We start from the raw sequence: 18160 nt of genomic DNA on the forward strand, positions 1-18160 counted from the left end.
ATTACAGCAGTGTCTTGAGGTATGCCCCATGTGGAAAGGACAAAGAAGATCACGTGCAAAGTAAGGGCGTGCCTCCAAATCAGATCATGAACACTTGCATCTAGTCCCTACTGCACAGCAACGGCACAGCATCTTGATAGCTTAGTGGGAGGGTCAACAGGCTGCCTGAGGAAGACGATGGTGCATGATGTAACTTCAAAATGGAAGATTGAGAGGGGCCCCCTCGCAGAGGAGGAAGCCCTTGCCAAAAATTCAGAGTATGGTGCTTCATCTGGGCCGAGCACACGGTATTCTTTAGTAAAAGGCGAAAGAATAGTTCGCTCTGTGCTCAACCCGCACCTTAACCCAGGAAGGAGCAGGCCTCAGCCTTAGTGGTGCAACAACCTTGCGCCCCCCGCATGTGGGATATTATAGACAGCACCACGTCCACTTGCCCGCATGCTGGATATGATGGACAATACCACGAGCATGCTGTGCACCCTTCTCTTCCCCTTCATTTGCACCCCTCAAGAATGCTCACATGCCACACATCAAACCCTCACTTCACATTTGTTCAAAGCAACCCATAGCTTCTTGGCCCTACCCAAAAATCATTCTCAGTTGTGTCTTATTATTCTCATAAATTTCACTACCATATGTCAGCACAGCCGCATGACTCTAGTACGCTCTACACACTTCCCTACATCTCTTCACAATCTTTTCCCTTGTCAATATCTCCTATTTGGCCCGTATTCTATATCCCTCACCATGATATGGTATTGATGACTGTGAACACACTTCGGACCATTGGGGCACTTGCGTGTGCATTCCTGTAATCCCATCTCCAACATTTGTTATCAGAGTAGACTTTGCAATTCTTCTTCTTCCCCACATTTTTGTACATCTTGCACTCCCATTTCCAACATTTGGTACCATCGCAAACTTCCATATCCCGAGCAGCATTGCCAACACCCTCCTGGTTCACTTTCTCATATCATAGTGATATTTGATGAGCATTTTCATGGGGATAAGAACTTTGGAAGGGCTCATAGAGGTCTCTATTTCCAAAATTTTAATGTAGGCTCTATCATTCTTAACCTCTTTACTTAACATGCGGTATCAACACTTCCATTAGTCTAGGTTTGGATCTTGAAGGCTAGTTGCATGGGCATACACTCCCCATGCTACATCTGTAGTGTCGATTTCAAATAATCTTGTGTGTGTTGTTTCAACAAGGTAACGGTGCTCTATTCTCTGGGGGGGCAATTGATTTTGGGCTCAACATTTGCTTACTGCTGCAAGGTCACAAAAGCTCAAGAAGTTCAAAGAGGGAGGAAAGAGTATCTCTTTTCTCACCTATGATGGCACCCTTGGTGCTACCGACAAAGTATTGGCCTTCATCCAACAAATTGATGATGCCTTTGGAGACTAGGGCTTCACGGAGTCCTCCAAGCTACACCATGTAGCTATGCACTTCCAAAAATCAGCTCGTCAATGGTGGACTGGCCTTCGTGGCAATGGCGAAGCCCCAAAGACATGGAAAACTCTACGAGTTTCCATCATGAAGCAATTCCTTGCAAAGCGATGCAAAGGACAAAGTGCTCATCGAATGGCAGAGTTTAAGGCTTCTCTCTCATGAGGCTATCCACAAATATGTGGACAAGTTTTGGGATTTACATCTCAAGGCTACTGTCTTTCAAAAGACTCCTGAGCAAAAACAACAATTATATGCGAGATTACCTGAAGAGATGGCCGAGTATGTCAACTCTCAACGGCCTAACTCTATCAGCGAAGTAATCCACCATACCATGGTTGCGTCATGCATCAATTTCCAACAAGAGGTTAGACGGAATGTCAAACCCATGGAAAATAAAGACAAAAGTGATGCAAAGGGAAAAATTAATGCCCAAAATTTTTCCCACAGCCATTCCAATAACAACAACAACAGTTGGTCCAAGGAGAAAGGAACTTACAAAGGTAAAAATAAACTCTCTCCTTACGAGCTTGAAACTTTTCTCAAGGATCACAAATGTTTTCAGTGTGGGGAGCAAGGACATGGCTGTCGTTCTTTGCCCCAAAAGAAATGCTCGCAATGAGACTCCTAGAGCTTCGACTATCGAAGTTCCAAAAGAGGATACTCATTGTAGAGGATCACCTCTCTCCTATGCTTGGGGAAAGGTAAGGGAGCATGATGCTTTCATCTTGTTTGACCCTGGTTCTACTCTCAACTTCATATCAATGGAGTTGGCCACCAAGTTGGGCATTCAAGCTTTTGAGATGAAAGATGCAGTAACTGTCGATGCCGCTTTCAAGGGACAACAAGCCTCCGTTACTCCCTTGATTGGGAAGTGGAGGCTTCATATCCAAAGCTATGTCGACAAAGAAGACTTCTTTATCTCTTCTCTCCAACATGAGGATACTATCCTAGGGATACCATGGTTCAACTGCATGCTGCCAACATGAAGTTCCCTGAAAGGAGAATCTACTTCACCTACAGGGGAAATAATATGTATATAGATGCTAATGAGTCTGGTCGTACTATACCACTTGTAAATCCTCTTGCCCTTGATAAATCAATGAAAAGCTCAGTTTCTATGTACATGATTTTTGTCAAAGAATCCCTAAAAGGTCCTAATGTTTCATCAAAGGTGAATGGTAAGAATCAAGAAGAGTTAGACTTGTCTAACTTTCTAAAAGGATTCCAAGATGTGTTCATTGATGATATCCCTATGGACTTATCTCCAAAACGAGGGGATGATGACCATCAAATTGAGCTCCTATCAGGAAGCTCACCGCCTAACAAACCTCCCTATCGAGTTTCACAAGCTCACCAAGAGGAAATCATGAGGCAAGTACAAGAATTGGTAGACAAAGGAATGGTGAGGCCTACTATCCTCTCCCTTTTGCTCTCCAATCCTTTTAGTGCAAAAGAAAGATGGTATATACCGCATGTGTGTGGACTATCGTGCACTAAACCATATCACTATCAAAAACAAATTTCCCGTACCTCGGGTAGAAGGTCTGTTTGATAAGCTATGTCATAATAATCAATATCTAATTCTCCTAAATGATTTTCTCATATTAAACTGATCATTTAATATGGGGAAGTGCCAGGGGAGAAAAAGCTAGAATATTGGTTAAGCTAGTAGACCAGCCACAGTAGGGATCCAAAGGGGGGGCCATCTGCAAAAGATCCATGTGCAACAATGGGCTAAAAAGACCCTAAGGTTCAGCCCATTAAGACTTCCAAAATGCTAAGGTTCCAAAATTCAAAGGTTGTGTCCAAAGGGTTAAAGCTTAGGGGGAATTGGATACTTTATGTGCTCTCCAAAGTCAACACACTTCCCTACACATGAGGGGGTGAGCCCTAAAGGTAGGGGATGAGAGAGAAAGTCACACACACCCACACACACATGCTCCCTTTACACAAAGGGAATTAGGGACACATGTCAGCTCCCTAGCCCAGATGCCCACAAGGTGTGCCCAATTCCTACTGGATGGCCTTGGAGGTGGACCAATGAGAATTACGCTAGAGTAAATCTAGTTTAATTAATTTAAAAACACTTCATAAAAGAACCAATGAGAATTAAATCTCCTAAAAGACTATTTGGCAGTCTCCCAAGGGGTCCAATGAGCATTGAGGAGCCCAATGGATTGCCTGATTCCTATTGGCCAAGAGGCAAAGGGGTCCAACGCGAGTTTAGTTTAATTATTAAATTACCTAAAGCTCTCACAAAAGGGGAAAGGGGGACACATGTCAAAAGGCTATCACTTATGCTGCTTAATGGTGATTGGCTTGACTTGGGGAGGGCCAATGAGGCTGGAGCAAGAGCAAATAGCAAGAGGGCTCGCCCAAGAGAGAGAGGGGGCTGATTTTTGAAAAGCATTATCACACACACACTCACACAATCTCATGTGTGAAGAAAGAGAAGACTATCTCTTCCCAAGCTTTAATGGAGAGCTCATCACCTACTCCAAGCTTGTGAGATAGAAGCCTATAATGACACACTCTTGGCTTGTGGATGCAAATCCAACCAAGAGCCAAGCTTCAATGCATGCTCATCTCCTCTACCAAGCTAATTACTAAGCTAAAGCTATGCTAATATGAGTGATTATGTGAGGAGATGTACATCTTTCTCGTAAGATACTCCTTCTTCCTCTCAATCTACTCTCATACCCTGCTAGCTCTCACCATCTTTGAAGGTGTGTGAGGTCTTGGGTGTGAGAACGGGGATAATTCAAGTTGTGTTTGCTAAGTGTTTTGCTTAGTGCATGAAGCTTTCATCTTCATTGCACTAGCTAGTCTTGAAGGAACACAAAGAATTGTATTGTACAATGTCTCTCTTGATGGGAGAAACCATAATACAAAGCCTTTTGGAGGGGGGACCGGCTCCATGCAAATCCGGTCCTCAACTGTTGTCATTAGCTTAATTTCTCTCTCTTTTGACAGTATTGTTGATGCTATCTAACTAGGTGTTATGTTTTTTGTTGCTCTCTCCACCCAAGCACTCTTGTAATTCTCATTACGAATCTATTCTAATGAAATGCCCACTATGTTCATGCTCATTTCCGCTCCGCACAAGTTATTAGGCCATTAAATGTTACATTGGTATCAGAGCTCAAGGTTTCTCTTTTCTTGCTCAAGAAGGGAGGTCCTCAAGATAGCTACAAATGGTTGTTATTATTAATTTCCTGTGAGTAAGTAGAATAGGGATTTTTCAGCCTTGCAGTACGCTTGCCTTCGTGCAGTTAACGGGGCATCACCGTCGAGAGCTATGGTCTTAATAGTGGAGTCCTACGGGGCTTGCCTACGGCTTAACCACTATTGAGCTATCACAAGCTTGACAGGAGCCGGTGCTGTTTTGGTGTCGAAAGACCCTCTCTTCTATTCCTTGCAATTAATGGTATTCGAGCCGCGGGTACAGTAGCTTGAGTGCTTTTTCTAAAGGGGTAAAGAGGAGTAGCAACTAGGGCTTGAAGTGCCAAAGTACACCTAAAAATTTCACACCTAAAGGTTGTTACAATGGCTGACAATAGTAAAGAGAGTGAAATTAATGTTGATAACTTTGATTTTGCTCATGAGTACCAAGCTACTAATGATGCTTCAATGCTTGTTAACTATCTTGTTTCTAGGCTTCAATAAGCCATGGGCAATCCATCTCTCCAAAGTGAAGTGAAACGGCAGCTTCGTGCTCACATGATTCTCCAAGCTCATCACCATGACGAGAGAACACCTAGGAAGCCTCCTTGTGATACTACCAAAAGAGGTCTCTCTCCGATTCGGGAAGAAGAAGAGAATCCATGTTAAGGACTCAAGAATTTACTTCTTGATGATGCATCTCCTTCCCAAAGGAGAACTCAAGAGCCTCCACCGAAGGAACGAGAAAGAAGCGAGTCTCGTGCCACCTCGGCGGAGATGGCTCCACGAAGACGGCAGGCTAAACGCTCTCCATCACCACCAAAGCGGAGAAGACCATCACACTCTTCTCCACGCCATAATTCAAAGAGAGATGATAAAAAGCAAGAGAAGAAGAAGGTGAGAAAGAGGACACCCTCTTCTCCATCTTCTTCATCCTCTTCCTCTTATGAAAGCGATGGTGAAGACGACAAAGATCAAGACAAGAAAAAGGCAAGAAAGAGGTCACCCTCTTCTCCGCCTTCTTCAAATTCTTCATCTTCTGAAGAAAGTGATGGTGCAACCTTTGAACCATCAAAAACAAGAGGCCATAGGAAATCCTATGCCGCATGGAAGAGGTCGTCCAAATTGAAGAAATTCAAAGAGGGAGGGAAGAGCATCTCTTTCCTTACCTATGATGGTACCTTTCATGCTACGGACAAAGTCTTGGCCTTTATCCAGCAATTTGATGCGGCGTTTGGAGATGAGGGCTTCACGGAGTCCTCCAAGCTACGCCATGTAGCTATGCACTTTCAAAAGTCTGTCAGACAATGGTGGTGTAGCCTACGAGCCAACGGTGAAGCTCCACGAACATGGAAAGCTTTAAGAGCTTCCATTATGAAGTAGTTTTTGGCCACCGATGCCAAAGACAAAGTACTCACCGAATGGAGAAGCTTAAAGCTCTCTCCCAATGAATCCATCCACAAATATGTAGACAAGTTTTGGGACCTACAAATCAAAGCCACTGTCTTCAAAAAGTTGGATTTTGGAGAACAAAAGCAACAATTTTGTGCTGGCTTAACCAAAGAAATGGCGGAGTATGTCAACTCCCAAAGGCCACGTACCATATCGGCGGTAATACACCATACTATGGTGGCCTCTCGAATCAATTTCCAAACAGGGTCTAAAAGAAATTATAAGCCCACGGAAAACAAGGGTTCCAATGAGCCTAAGGGGAAGGACAATGTCCAAAAGTCTCCTAAGGGCAACTCCAACAAAGCTAAAGAGAAGCGAGTTTACGAAGGCAAAAATAAATTCTCTCCTGAAGAGCTTGAGCGTTATCGCAAGGATAACCGTTGTTTCAAGTGCGGTGAGCAAGGGCATGCGTACCGCGCTTGTCCCCAAAAGAACAACCGCCATGAGCCTCCTAGAGCTACCTTGGTCAAAATCCAAGAGGAGGAAAATCACCACAAAGGATCTCCTCTATGCCATGCTTGGGAAAAGGTAGGAGAACATGATGGTTTAATTTTCTTTGACCCTGGTTCTACTCACAAGTCTATGAGATGGGAGATGTCCTGTCCTCACATGGTGCTTTCAAGGGGCAAGAAGCTTCAGTCGCTCCCTTAAACAAGAAATTGAGACTCCATGTCCAAAGCTACGTGGACAAAGAGGACTTCTTTATCTCTCCTCTCAAGCATGAGGATGTAATCCTAGGGGCACCATGGCTTGATCGCATGGCTGCCAATGTTAAATTCCCTGAAAGGAGAACCTACTTTAGGTTCGGGGAAAAAGATATGTACATAGATGCTAAGAAAATGGGTAACACCATACCCATTCTAGCTACACAAGCTTTCAACAAGTCAATAAAGAGCTCTATTTCTGTGTAGATGATTTTTGTTAAAGATTCTCAAAATGAACCTAATGCTTTAACAAAAGAAAATATAAACAATCACAAAGAATTAGAGTTATCCAATTTTCTCAAGGGGTTTCAAGATGTCTTTATTGACGACATCCCTTGTGAGCTACCTCCTAAACGAGGCAATGATGACCATGCAATTGAACTTCTTCCAGGAAGTTCACCGCTTAATAAACCTCCTTATAGAGTTTCTAAACTTCAGCAAGAGGAGACTATGCGGCAAGTGCATGAGTTAGTTGAGAAGGGCATGGTTAGGCCTAGCTCATCTCCATTTTGCTCACCTGTGCTATTAGTGCAAAACAAAGACAGCACATATCGTATGTGTGTTGACTATAGAACACTAAATAGGATCACTATCAAGAATAGGTTTCCCGTTCCACGAGTAGAAGACCTATTTGATAAGCTACAAGGGTCCTAAAAAGTGGCTATCACCAAGTAAGGATAGTTGATCAAGACATTGTAAAGACCGCATTTGACACTACGTTTGGGCTTTAAGAATATATTGTCATGCCTTTTGTCTTGACCAATGAACCAGCCACATTCAACCGCTTGATGGAGAAGCTATTCAGGCCTCACCGAACCTTTACTGGAGTGTTTTTTGATGATATCATCATCTACTCTAATTCATTGGATAAACACAAGCAACACCTCTAGGTAATATTTCAAGTTCTAAGAGAGAATAAACCTTATGTTAATCGAAAGAAAAGTGAATTTTTCTTGCAAGAGATTCAGTATTTAGGTCACATTATCTCTCAAGATGGCATCCAAATGGATCCATCAAAGTTAGAGGTCATAAAAGGATGGCCTAAACTAGGGAATCTTCAAGATGGCATCCAAATGGATCCATCAAAGTTAGAGGTCATAAAAGGATGCCATAAACCAAGGAATCTTCATGAACTAAGAAGCTTTATAGGTATGTGTGCATACTATAGACGCTTCATAGAAAAGTTCTCACTAATAGCAGGACCATTACATGACCTAACAAAAAAACATGTTAGGTATACATGGTCTGCCAAGGAGAAAATGCTTTCAAAAATCTTAAAGAAAAGCTTATCTCTCAACCTGTGCTCCAATGTGATGCTTGTGGTGATTGCCTTGGAGCTGTTTTGCTCCAAGAAGGGCACACCATAGGCTATGAAAGTCGAAGGCTCGACCCTGTTGAGCAAGCTCTAGGCATATATGAAAAGGAACTTCTCACAGTTCTACATGCCTTAGACTCATGGAAACACTATTTATTGGGGACTCCTCTCATTTTGCAACGGATCACCAGAGTCTTAAGTACTTCATGACGTAGACCAAGCTCTCCGACAAACAAATGAGGTGGGAAAATTTCCTTTCGCAATTTCATTTTTATATTGCTTACATTGCAGACAAGCATAATCAAGTAGCTGTTGCACTCTCAATACGGCCGAGAGTGAATGCGGTTTCCATAGCAACTCACAATGATCTATCTTCTATGATAGATGAGTATGGTATTAATCCCAATTCTAGAGATGTCATTTCAGCCCTTGCATTGGGGAAGAAAGAGGACCGTTTACTTTACAAGATGGTTATCTTCTCTATGGCAATAGACTATGTGTTACTAACTCACTACGTGAGGAAGTAATGTATGAATCTCATGATCCTCCTTATGCGGGGCATAGAGGGATTCAATCTACCTTAAAGGAGACTGAAACATATTTCTATTGGCCTAACATGAAAGCAAACATACAAGAGTATGTTTCTAAATGTGTGGTATGCCCAAAGACGAAGTTTGATAGAGGCAAGCAACCTGGATTTCTTCAACCTTTGCCAATCCCTAATTCACCATGGGAGAGCATATCCATGGATTTTATCTTTGGATTGCCTAAGTCTATCCATGGGAATACATAAATATGGAGGATAGTAGACAGGTTCAGTAAACAAGCCAATTTTATACCAGTCGAAAAGACTATCAAAGCCCATCAAATGCCAACCCTTTTCATATCACAAATCTTCAAGTACCATGGCTTGCCAATGTCCATAGTGTTGGATAGAGATCCTAGAATGACCAGTAATTTCTAGAAGGGTCTCTTTGAGAATTTAGGGACAAGGCTAAATTTCATTTTGGACTATCACCCACAAATGGATGGCCAAAGTGAAATAGCTTACCTAACAATCCTTGATCTACTAAAAGCCTCGGTAACGGAAGTAGATCAAAGATCCCAATTGGAGAAGTACTTACCCTTAGTGGAGTATGCCTACAATAACACTGTACATACTTCCACGGAAAAGCACCTTTTGAGGTAATTGAGAGAAGATTAAAAAAAACCCTGCTACTTAAGGTAAACGGGAAGATCTTCATTGCAGATGAGTATAGCCGAGATTTAAGGGAATCTTTTCAAAAGATTAAGGATGCTATCTCTATCTCACAGCAAAGGCAAAAGGCTATTGCTGACAAGCATAGAAGAGCCCAAACCTTTAAATAAAATGATTGGGTCTTACTTAAATTTCCCAAGGCTCAATTAAGCCACACGACGGGCAAGAATCTTATGGGACACCAAAAGTCACTGAGTTAGCAAAAAGGTACTATGGTCCCTTCCAGATTCTTAGGCCAATCAATGAGATGGCCTATCAACTCAAGTTGCCCAACCATTGGCTCATACACAATGCTTTCCATGTGAGCCTACTAAAGCCTTACAAAGGAGAGCCACCTCAAGAACCTACTATAGAGGTGATGCAGCCCGAGTCCATTCTCCGACATGAAGACAAGGTACTAAGAGGCGCTAAGACTATCCAACAATATCTTATTAAGTTTAAGAGTTATCCTTTTGAAGATGCTAGATGGATGCAAGGCATCCAATTAAACGATAACCTAAACTTTGTCAATGCTTACAATGCTTCCCTAGAGTAAGCAAATGTACAAATGTTAAAAATGAACAAAGTTTTTGTCTTATAAGACTCTCTTTTTTTATTTATTGTGCAGAAAAATGAAGTAGTATGCATGCTTAGATCAAGTTTGCGGAGACGACGTCTCCCAAACACCAAGTAGAGCTTGTCACTCTACTATGGAAAATTTATAGGACTAATGTGCAGATATGCTTGCGGCAGCTTAGGCTCTCAAGCGCCAAATGGACTAGTCATCCATTCTGGAACGATCTTGTAGGGTAACATAGGGCTCCTCTACCCACTGAGAAAAGGACTAATGAATATTCTTTATCTTCTCTACGCCATAGTCGAGGACAACTATGATTTCAAGAGAGAGGTAATGTCATAATAACTAATATCTAATTCTCCTAAATGATTTTCTCATGTTAAACTGATCATTAATATGGGAAAGTACCAGGGGAGAAAAAGTTAGAATATTGGTTAAGCTGGCAGATCGGCCACAGTAGGGATCCAAAGGAGGGAAAATAGGGATCCAAAGGGGGGGCCATCTGCAAAAGATCATTGTGCAACAATGAGCTTAAAAGACCCTAAGGTTTAACCCATTAAGATTTCCAGAATGCTAAGGTTCCAAAATTCAAAGCTTGAATCCAATGGTCAAGCTTAGGAAATTTGGATGCTTTGTATGTGTGTAAAAAAGTATTCCCATGTCCTACAAAGGAGGAAGCGAGCTCAAGAAGTACGGGATGAGAGAGAAATACACACACACTCACAAGCTTCCTTTCACACAAGGGGAAAGAGGAACACATGTCAGCTCCCTAGCCCACATTCCCACAAGGTGTACTCAATTTCTATTGGATGGCCATGGAGGTGGACTAATGAGAATTAGGCTAGAGTAAATCTAGTTTAATTAATTTAACAACACTTAATAAAAGAACCAATAAGAATTAAGCTCTCTAGAAGACTATTGGACAGTCTCCCAAGGGGTCCAATGAGCATTCAACAGCCCAATGGCTTACCTAATTCCTATTGGCCAGGAGGCAAAGGGGTCCAATGAGAGTTTAGTTGCATTTATTAATTACCTAAATCTCTCACAAAAGGGGAAAGGGGGACTCATGTCAGACGGCTATCACTTATGCTGCTTAAATTTCATTGGCTAAGCCTGGCATGGGCCAATAGGGTTTGAGCATGAGCAAATACTAAGAGGGGTCGACCAAGAGAGAGAGGGGGGTGATTTTCTCAAGGCATTATCACCTACACACTCACACAATCTCATGTGTGGAGCAAGAAGACTCTCTCTCTCTCTCCTTCTCAAGCTTTAATGGAAAGCTTATCACCTACTCCAAGCTTGTGAGAAGGGAGGCCTACACCAACAACTCTTGGCTTTGTGATGCAAATCCAACCAAGATCCAAGATTCAATGCAAGGTCATCTCCTCTACCATGCTAATTTTACTAAGCTAATCTATACTAATATGAGTGATTATGTAAGGAGATGTACATCTTTCTCGTAAGAATACTCCTTCTTCCTCTCAATCTACTCTCATACCCCGCTAGCTCTCACCATCTTCAAAGGTGTGTGAGGTGTTGGGTCTGAGACCGTGAGGGAATTAATGTTTTATGAGGTCTTGGGTCTGAGAACGTGAGGGAATTGATGTTGTGTTTGATAAGTGTTTTGCTTAGTGCACGAAGTTTCCATCTTCATTGTGCTAGCTAGTATTGAAGGAACACAAAGAATTGTATTGTAAAATGTCTCTGTTGATGGGAGAAACCATAATACAAAGCCTTTTGGAGGGGGGAGCCCGGGGGACCGGCTCCATGTAAATATGGTCCTCAACTGTTGTCAATAGCTAAATTTCTCTCTCTTTTGAAGTATTGTTCATGCTATCTAACTAGGTGTTATACTTTTTGTTGCTCTCTCCACCCAAGCACTCTCGTTATTCTCATTAGGAATCTATTCTAATGAAATGCTTACTATGTTCATACTAATTTCCACTACACACAAGTTATTAGGCCATTAGATGTTACAAGCAGGTGGGCATACATACTCTGGTTAGCTCAAGGATGATTGGCTGGTAGTGAGTTTTGACTTGGGCTTGAAGATATGGGATGCGACCAGTTTTTGTCCATAGCAAGTCAGGCATGCTACCAATATATCCCATAAGGGCTATATTGGAGAGACTAGAGGACCTGGGGTGTGACACTCCTCCTTTACGAGCCTGAAACTTGTCATGTTGTAGATTGCATTGCACAGGTGGAACTACGGTCTAAGGAAAGCTTTGAGGGCAGGATGAATATGTGTTCCTCATCATTCACCTAGGCTTGAGAGATGCACCAATTGCTATGTAACTGTTGTTGTGTACAACCTTTTTTGGGATTGGCGACGGCCATTGTAGGGTATTGCCCCATTGCCAACAATGCAATAGACCTTGGGGGCATCTGCCAAGGATCAAAGTTATGCAACAACTCTAAGTACATCCCACTATGGCATCCCGACCATGCCTCCCTGCTAACAATAGCACCGGCTATGTAGGCAAGGAAAATTTGACTCCAACATGGCAGAGCGTTAGAACAGATGGGAAGAGCCTAGGCAGGCAAGTGGCAGCGGTGATATATGTTTTATGTGGGTTTTCAGACCCTATGGGCTTCAAAAGGGGCCAATTTTGATGGTAGGAAAAGGATGTCTAAAGGCTAGAATATTGGTCATCTCATCAATATTACAGCAGTGTCTTGAGGTATGCCCCATGTGGAAAGGACAAAGAAGATCACGTGCAAAGTAAGGGCGTGCCTCCAAATCAGATCATGAACACTTGCATCTAGTCCCTACTGCACAGCAACGGCACAGCATCTTGATAGCTTAGTGGAGGGTCAACAGGCTGCCTGAGGAAGACGATGGTGCATGATGTAACTTCAAAATGGAAGATTGAGAGGGGCCCCCTCACAGAGGAGGAAGCCCTTGCCAAAAATTCAGAGTATGGTGCTTCATCTGGGCCGAGCACACGGTATTCTTTAGTAAAAGGCGAAAGAATAGTTCGCTCTGTGCTCAACCCGCACCTTAACCCAGGAAGGAGCAGGCCTCAGCCTTAGTGGTGCAACAACCTTGCGCCCCCCGCATGTGGGATATTATAGACAGCACCACGTCCACTTGCCCGCATGCTGGATATGATGGACAATACCACGAGCATGCTGTGCACCCTTCTCTTCCCCTTCATTTGCACCCCTCAAGAATGCTCACATGCCACACATCAAACCCTCACTTCACATTTGTTCAAAGCAACCCATAGCTTCTTGGCCCTACCCAAAAATCATTCTCAGTTGTGTCTTATTATTCTCATAAATTTCACTACCATATGTCAGCACAGCCGCATGACTCTAGTACGCTCTACACACTTCCCTACATCTCTTCACAATCTTTTCCCTTGTCAATATCTCCTATTTGGCCCGTATTCTATATCCCTCACCATGATATGGTATTGATGACTGTGAACACACTTCGGACCATTGGGGCACTTGCGTGTGCATTCCTGTAATCCCATCTCCAACATTTGTTATCAGAGTAGACTTTGCAATTCTTCTTCTTCCCCACATTTTTGTACATCTTGCACTCCCATTTCCAACATTTGGTACCATCGCAAACTTCCATATCCCGAGCAGCATTGCCAACACCCTCCTGGTTCACTTTCTCATATCATAGTGATATTTGATGAGCATTTTCATGGGGATAAGAACTTTGGAAGGGCTCATAGAGGTCTCTATTTCCAAAATTTTAATGTAGGCTCTATCATTCTTAACCTCTTTACTTAACATGCGGTATCAACACTTCCATTAGTCTAGGTTTGGATCTTGAAGGCTAGTTGCATGGGCATACACTCCCCATGCTACTTCTGTAGTGTCGATTTCAAATAATCTTGTGTGTGTTGTTTCAACAAGGTAACGGTGCTCTATTCTCTGGGGGGCAATTGATTTTGGGCTCAACATTTGCTTACTGCTGCAGGGTCACAAAAGCTCAAGAAGTTCAAAGAGGGAGGAAAGAGTATCTCTTTTCTCACCTATGATGGCACCCTTGGTGCTACCGACAAAGTATTGGCCTTCATCCAACAAATTGATGATGCCTTTGGAGACAAGGGCTTCACGGAGTCCTCCAAGCTACACCATGTAGCTATGCACTTCCAAAAATCGGCTCGTCAATGGTGGGTTGGCCTTCGTGGCAATGGCAAAGCCCCAAAGACATGGAAAACTCTACGAGTTTCCATCATGAAGCAATTCCTTGCAAAGCGATGCAAAGGACAAAGTGCTCATCGAATGGCAGAGTTTAAGGCTTCTCTCTCATGAGTCTATCCACAAATATGTGGACAAGTTTTGGGATTTACATCTCAAGGCTACTGTCTTTCAAAAGATTGTTGAGCAAAAACAACAATTCTATGCGAGATTACCTGAAGAGATGGCCGAGTATGTCAACTCTCAACAGCCTAACTCTATCAGCGAAGTAATCCACCATACCATGGTTGCTTCATGCATCAATTTCCAACAAGAGGTTAGACGGAATGTCGAACCCATGGAAAATAAAGACAAAAGTGATGCAAAGGGAAAAATTAATGCCCAAAATTTTTTCCACAGCCATTCCAATAACAACAACAACAGTTGGTCCAAGGAGAAAGGAACTTACAAAGGTAAAAATAAACTCTCTCCTTACGAGCTTGAAACTTTTCTCAAGGATCACAAATGTTTTCAGTGTGGGGAGCAAGGACATGGCTGTCGTTCTTTGCCCCAAAAGAAATGCTCGCAATGAGACTCCTAGAGCTTCGACTATCGAAGTTCCAAAAGAGGATACTCATTGTAGAGGATCACCTCTCTCCTATGCTTGGGGAAAGGTAAGGGAGCATGATGCTTTCATCTTGTTTGACCCTGGTTCTACTCTCAACTTCATATCAATGGAGTTGGCCACCAAGTTGGGCATTCAAGCTTTTGAGATGGGAGATGCAGTAACTGTCGATGCCGCTTTCAAGGGACAACAAGCCTCCGTTACTCCCTTGATTGGGAAGTGGAGGCTTCATATCCAAAGCTATGTCAACAAAGAAGACTTCTTTATCTCTTCTCTCCAACATGAGGATACTATCCTAGGGATACCATGGTTCAACTGCATGGCTGCCAACATGAAGTTCCCTGAAAGGAGAATCTACTTCACCTACAGGGGAAATAATATGTATATAGATGCTAATGAGTCTGGTCGTACTATACCACTTGTAAATCCTCTTGCCCTTGATAAATCAATGAAAAGATCAGTTTCTATGTACATGATTTTTGTCAAAGAATCCCTAAAAGGTCCTAATGTTTCATCAAAGGTGAATGGTAAGAATCAAGAAGAGTTAGACTTGTCTAACTTTCTAAAAGGATTCCAAGATGTGTTCATTGATGATATCCCTATGGACTTATCTCCAAAACGAGGGGATGATGACCATCAAATTGAGCTCCTATCAGGAAGCTCACCGCCTAACAAACCTCCCTATCGAGTTTCACAAGCTCACCAAGAGGAAATCATGAGGCAAGTACAAGAATTGGTAGACAAAGGAATGGTGAGGCCTACTATCCTCTTCCTTTTGCTCTCCAATCCTTTTAAAGCAAAAGAAAGATGGTATATACCGCATGTGTGTGGACTATCGTGCACTAAACCATATCACTATCAAAAACACATTTCCCGTACCTCGGGTAGAAGGTCTGTTTGATAAGCTATGTCATAATAATCAATATCTAATTCTCCTAAATGATTTTCTCATATTAAACTGATCATTTAATGTGGGGAAGTGCCAGGGGAGAAAAAGCTAGAATATTGGTTAAGCTAGCAGACCGGCCACAGTAGGGATCCAAAGGAGGGAAAATAGGGATCCAAAGGGGGGGCCATCTGCAAAAGATCCATGTGCAACAATGGGCTAAAAAGACCCTAAGGTTCAGCCCATTAAGACTTCCAAAATGCTAAGGTTCCAAAATTCAAAGGTTGTGTCCAAAGGGTTAAAACTTAGGGGGAATTGGATGCTTTATGTGCTCTCCAAAGTCAACACACATCCCTATACATGAGGGGGTGAGCCCTAAAGGTAGGGGATGAGAGAGAAATTCACACACACACACACACATGCTCCCTTTACACAAAGGGAATTAGGGACACATGTCAGCTCCCTAGCCCAGATGCCCACAAGGTGTGCCCAATTCCTACTGGATGGCCTTGGAGGTGGACCAATGAGAATTAAGCTAGAGTAAATCTAGTTTAATTAATTTAAAAACACTTAATAAAAGAACCAATGAGAATTAAATCTAGATGTTGTTTTGGTGTCGAAAGACCCTCTCTTCTATTCCTTGCAATTAATGGTATTCGAGCCGTGGGTACAGTAGCTTGAGTGCAGTAGGTAGAGGTAATAAAAGGATGGCCTAAACCAAGGAATCTTCATGAACTAAGAAGCTTTATAGGTATGTGTGCATACTATAGACGCTTCATAGAAAAGTTCTCACAAATTGCGGGACCATTACATGACCTAACAAAGAAAACCGTTAGGTATACATGGTCTGCTAAGGAGAACAATGCTTTCGAAAATCTTAAAGAAAAGCTTATCTCTCAACCTGTGCTTACACTACCGGATCTCTCAAAGCCATTTGAGGTCCAATGTGATGCTTGTGGTGATTGCCTTGGAGCTGTTTTGCTCCAAGAAGGGCATGCCATAGGCTATGAGAGTCGAAGGCTCGACCCTGTTGAGCAAGCTCTAGGCATATACGAAAAGGAACTCCTTGAAGTTCTACATGCCTTAGACTCATGGAAGCACTATTTATTGGGGACTCCTTTCATTCTGCAAACGGATCACCAAAGTCTTAAGTACTTCATGACGCACACCAAGCTCTCCGACAAACAAATGAGGTGGGCAAATTTCCTTTCGCAATTTCATTTTCATATTGCTGACACTGCTGGCAAGCATAATCAAGTAGCTGATGCACTCTCAAGATGGCCGAGAGTGAATGCGGTTTCCATAGCAACTCACAATGATCTATCTTCAATGATAGATGAGTACGCTATTGATCCCGATTTTAGAGATGTGATTTCAGCCCTTGCATTAGGGAAGAAAGAAGAACCATTTACTTTACAAGATGGTTATCTTCTCTATGGCAATAGACTATGCGTTACTAACTCACTACGTGAGAAAGTAATGTATGAATCTCATGCTCCACCTTATGCGAGGCATAGAGGGATTCAGTCTACCTTAAAGGGAATTGAAACATATTTCTATTGGCCTACCATGAAAGTGAACATACAAGAGTATGTTTCTAAATGTGTGGTATGCCAAAAGACTAAATTTGATAGAGGGAAGCAACTTGGATTGCTTCAAACCTTGCCAATCCCTAATTCACCATGGGAGAGCATATCCATGGATTTTATCTTTGGATTGCCTAAGTCTATCCATGGGAATACGGGAATATGGATGGTAGTAGGCAGGTTCAGTAAACAAGCTCACTTTATACCTGTCAAAAAGACTATCAAAGCCCATCAAATGGCAACCCTCTTCATTTCACAAATTTTCAAGTACCATGGCTTGCCAATGTCCATAGTGTCAGATAGAGATCCTAGAATGACCATTAATTTCTAGAAGGGTCTCTTTGAGAATTTAGGGACAAGGCTGAACTTCTCTTTGGCCTATCATCCACAAACGGATGGCCAAAGTGAAATAGCTAACCTAACCATTCTTGATCTACTAAAAGCCTATGTAGCGGAAGTAGATCAAAGATCCCAATGGGAGAAGTACTTTCCCTTAGTGGAGTATGCTTACAATAACACTGTACATACTTCCACGGGAAAAGCACGTTTCGAGGTAATTGAGGGAAGATCAAAACGTCCCTTGCTACTTAAGGTACATCGGAAGATCTTCGCTGCAGATGAGTATAGCTGAGACCTACAAGAATCTTTTCAAAAGATTAAGGATGCTATCTCTATCTCACAGCAAAGGCAAAAGGTTGTTGCTGACAAGCACAGAAGAGCCCAAGCCTTTAAAGAAAACAATTGGGTCTTGTTAAAGTTTCCCAAGGCTCGATTAAGGCACACGACGGGCAAGAATCCTACAGGCCACCAAAAGTACTATGCTAAACTAGCAAAAAGGTACTATGGTCCCTTCCAGATTCTTAGGCCAATCAATCAGATGGCCTATCAACTCAAGTTGCCCAATCATTGGCTCATACACAAGGCTTTCCATGTGAGCCTATTAAAGCCTTACAAAGGAGAGCCACCTCAAGAACCAACTATTGAAGACACACCGGAGATCAAGGACCAAGAGGA

The 18160-nt window shown here is 42.5% G+C and overlaps 2 non-coding genes across 2 annotated transcripts; both read right to left on the reverse strand.

Moving 5' to 3' along the window:
* Positions 1-218: 218 nt before the first annotated feature.
* LOC147452074 (U5 spliceosomal RNA) lies at positions 219-342 on the reverse strand. The gene has a single exon (XR_015189049.1). It is a non-coding gene; the product is annotated as a U5 spliceosomal RNA (small nuclear RNA).
* A 12443-nt stretch (positions 343-12785) lies between these two features.
* Positions 12786-12909, reverse strand: LOC147452075 (U5 spliceosomal RNA). The gene has a single exon (XR_015189042.1). It is a non-coding gene; the product is annotated as a U5 spliceosomal RNA (small nuclear RNA).
* Between the last annotated feature and the right edge of the window lie 5251 nt (positions 12910-18160).

This window comes from Adiantum capillus-veneris, chromosome 8 (genome assembly GCF_014529385.1).
Source record: "Adiantum capillus-veneris isolate H3 chromosome 8, ASM1452938v2, whole genome shotgun sequence".
NCBI classification, from domain to species: Eukaryota; Viridiplantae; Streptophyta; class Polypodiopsida; order Polypodiales; family Pteridaceae; genus Adiantum; species Adiantum capillus-veneris.